Raw genomic sequence first — 4,493 nt, 5'->3', positions numbered from 1 at the left:
AATTTGAAAATTCCCAAATAATAAGACTCCCCAAATAAAATTGTTTCTTAATCAATATTAATTATTTATTAAAACTACGATAATAAAATATTGTTATCAAATCAATTTTTGTTTTAATATTTAAAGTGTTAAAAATTATTGTTTCATTTTTAAATTATACAAAAAATTTTACCGACAAATTAATGTCTAAAAACACGTGTTTTTTAATTAACATTTCGATTTTTCAGAAGAACTTTTGTGATTTAAAAAATACTATATACATTTTCAACCAAAATATCTTAGCCAGAAATATATTTTGTTTTAATTATTATTTTAAATTTAAACAATAATGTTTAAATACTTCAAACATTGAAAAAGTTGTTTATTTGGTATAAATATTTGATTATTTCAATTAAAAAAAAAAATTTCAAAGAAAAATGCTTTCAGCACTTGTTTATCTTGAAATGCCTTTCTATAACACTTTTTTTTAAAATTAAAAATATGATTTTTCGAGAACATTTTTTCTATAATTAAAAAAAGACTGCACCGAAAACATGAATCAAGCTTCAGATCTGAAAAAATTCAGCTATACATACATGTCAAACTTTTCTAACCTCAAAATACTTTTCTACTGCTTTACCGTAGTACGATGAGGGCAGCATCTCGATAGGGCAGAAAATGTGATGTCCTATATATATAATTCCCCACTCCGACGCCTCGTACCGCATCTACGTTTATAATATGTTTGGTAGCAGTTTTGAAATTGCACTGCATAATGAAAGTTGAGTGCTGTTGGTAGCACTGCATAATATTTGAGGTTAGGAAATATGTCATTTTAATGCACATAAGTACTGGATACATGTCATACGAAAAGGAAAATTACTTTCCTAGAAAACCTAATGATCAAATGTCTTTGTTCAGCAATAATTTTTTATATTAGCTTCGTCTTTCATTCAATGTTTTACCAATAAATAATGTATAGTGCGACAGATCAATCGATACTTAGTGTTGATATATGCAATAAATGTAATTTTTTATCTTTGTGTACTTAGTTTTTGAATGACGCCGTCTTCTTCAAAGTCCAATGGAAGTACATTCTAGAGCCAAGCTCAGCGCCGGATTAACCTTTTTCGGGGCCTGGGGCTAAATCTTGAAGGGGCCCCCTTAAGGGCAGGGAAAATCCTTTATCAGAAAATCTTTTATCAGATTTCTTCTCCACATATGCCATGAAACTATTTAGTTAAGTTTACAAAATTAACTATTACATAATTTTTTTAAAAGTTTTAAATGTTTCTTCAGAAGTTTTGTAGAAGTTGTAGTAACGTACTCAGGATTTATGTATTTTTTCTGGAGTAAAGGGGCCCCTGACTGCCCAGGGGCCTGGGGCTATAGCCCCACCTAGCCCTATGGTTAATCCGGCGCTGGCCAAGCTAGATTTTAGACGGAATTTTTATATTAATGTGATGTCAAATTCTGGCTAGCGACATTAGTGGGTCTACATAGAACTGCGTGATCGATTTTATTTATCTAGTATGTATAGATAGCTAAGGATCCTCTAGGGAAGGATGCGAAAAACCATGTGTCTAATACGGATTGGTTGAGCTGAGTTTACTGGAGACTTCCAGTCAGGTTAGGTGGGGATAGTGGGAGGCAGCTGTCCGTCAGTGCAGTGTGTAAATATATGCAGTAGGGCGGTCCAAAAATGCATGGCAAAATTTTTTTGCATGCCAGAGGGCAACGACCTCCCCCCCATTTTATGCCAAATCCGAAAAAAGAAATTCCCTATTTTTTTATTTTAACAGGTGCTGGTTTTGACTTGAAGTTACCCATGTAAAATGCATGGGGAAAAATCACTTTTTTGAGTTTTTAGAATAATGTTTAGGGTTTGAAAAAATATGACGGGAAAGTGAGGGTGCCTGTAGAGAATTATCCAACGAAGAATTTCATCTATCAGACATATGGGTTTGACACCCCTAACACACCCCCAAGAGTACCTGAAAACTACCCTTAAAACCAAAAATTAGTTTTTCCCCCTAAAAATATTACTATTAGTCTAGTAGAATATTTAATAACATTGGCTAATTAATGTTTTATTATTTAAAGAAATGGGATTTGTTTAAGCAATTTTTTTGAAATTTCGTTTTTTTTTGCTTAAAAATTATTACTATTTGTCTAGTGGAATATTTATTAACATTGGTTCATTAATTTTCAATCGTTTAAACAAATAAAATTTTTGTGAATATTTTTTTTATTAAAAATTATTAATATTTCTTCACTGGAATATTTATTAACATTGTTTGATTAATTTTATTTTAAAAAAATGTAATAAAAATTATTACTTAAATATTACTGATAAATTAATAATTATTAAATTAATTATTAATTAGTTATTAATTATTACTGATAAATATTGCACTAGACCAACAGTAATAATTTTTTTTTGTAAAAAATCGAAACGAAATTATTTAAACAAATTCCTTTTGTTTAAATAATTGAAAATGAATGACCTAATATTAATCAATATTCCACTAGAATAATAGTAATCATTTTTAGGGAAAATACGAAAAAAAATTATTTAAACAAATTCCATTTGCTTAAACAATTAAAAATTAATTAACCAATGTTATTAAATCTTACACTAGACTAACAGTAATCATTTTAAGGGAAAAAGAATTTCGAAGAGAAATATTTAAACAAATTCCACTTGTTTAAATAATTAAAAATTAATTAACCAATGATAGTAAATATTCCATTAGACTAATATTAATAATTTTTAGTGAAAAAATACCAGAATAAAGTTCTCAAAATGTCGATTTCATGAAGAATTGACATTTTTTGTTTTAAGGGTAGTTTTCAGATACTCGTGGGGGTGTGTTAGGGGTGTTAAACCCATATATATGATATATGAAATTCTTCGGTGGATGATTCTCTACAGGCCCCCAATATTTTCCGTCACATTTTTTCAAACCCTAAAAAATTATTCAAAAAACTAAAAAATGTGATTTTTCCCCATGCATTCTACATGGGAAACTTCAAGTCAAAACCGGCAACTGTTAAAATCGAAAAATAAGAAGAATAAAAAATTAGGGAATTCCTTTTTTCGGATTTGGAATGAAATTCCAGGGATCGTTGCCCTCTAAAAAATAAAAGCCTTTTTGAGCCACCCTAATGTGCAGTGTGTAAATATGTGTGTGTATGGCACAACCTTGCATTCAGTCTGAGGTTAAAAGTACGATCGTGCTCAGGGAGTCTGATGTCACTTCCTGTCCACTGTTCACGGATCCGTGGAGGGGGAACATTGGCGCATCCTTCCTTAAAGGATCCTTATAGATAGCGCCAAAAGAGCGCCAATCTAATTCGGCGTGAACAGACAGCCACGCATAATCCAGTACTGGTGCTAGAATAATTCCAGTCTGCCAGGAATTATTTCCACACGGGTAAGGAAAGACACGCGAGAAAGAAAAAATGGAAGTGGAGGGGGTGGTTGACCATTTTCTTTTCGCATATGAATTTATCTATTTTTAGTTTTATTGGTTTTAGAAGTCAAAATTATTGTTTTTCACGAATAAATGACTTTATAATTAATTTGTTGTAACTCTTATTCATCATTCTTTTTATATTTTCCTATCTTTACAAATAATTACTTCTACTTATTTATAATTTTATAATGTTGAAAAAGACTGCTGTTGAACATTACTTCCCAGTGGGCACAACATTTTAGAACGTAATTGGAACCTCCTAAAAACGTTTTTTGGATGTACAAGTCAAAAGACGTCATTCGAACGTTTTAAAAACTGTCCTAAGTCAGGCCAAATAATGTTCTTGAAACGTTTTATGTTCCAATTACGTCTTCGAAACGTCTCTAGAACATTGTATGTTTATGGAACGTTATATGGACTGACTTAGGACATTTTTAAGCCGTTCTAAAGATGTTCTTTAACGCTTGTGCCCACTGGGTTAATATAAATTTTAAGCGGATATGAAATAAAGTTTCACAATATTTTTCATTTCGAATACTTCATTTTGAAATAGTCATATTTAGACAAGCTTTTCATTATTTAAAAATTAATATAACTTGAAGTTTATTTTTTATTTTAGTTTGTTTATTTATTTAGCCCTTCAATATACGATTTTGAAATGTTTAGAAGAATAATTTTTTAAATTATAAAGTTCTAGATAGTTAAAGAAAATGTAAGATAATAATTACCTGGAATAATTCCCTGAACAGTAACGTGGAATTAAGAACCTCGTATTCACGGTATTCCTAGTATTTCATTTCTCGGCACAGTCAGCACATTAGTTCCGTTCGCTGTTACCATGCATCGTAGTCAAACAAAAAAGGTTATTGCGACCATAAATGTTTACGTTTGGATTTCCTGAAATTAGTATCAAGGCCATTGAAAGCCATGTCCGAAAATTTTCTAAATCCAGGTTCTAGTATATTTTTATTGTGCTATTATCGATCATTGGAAGTTGAAAGTTTCAGTTTGTTCAATTCAGTTTACCTTAATTTT

Source organism: Belonocnema kinseyi, chromosome 1, assembly GCF_010883055.1.
Source record: "Belonocnema kinseyi isolate 2016_QV_RU_SX_M_011 chromosome 1, B_treatae_v1, whole genome shotgun sequence".
In the NCBI taxonomy this organism is placed as follows: Eukaryota; Metazoa; Arthropoda; class Insecta; order Hymenoptera; family Cynipidae; genus Belonocnema; species Belonocnema kinseyi.
Note: the sequence above shows the minus strand (reverse complement) of the source record.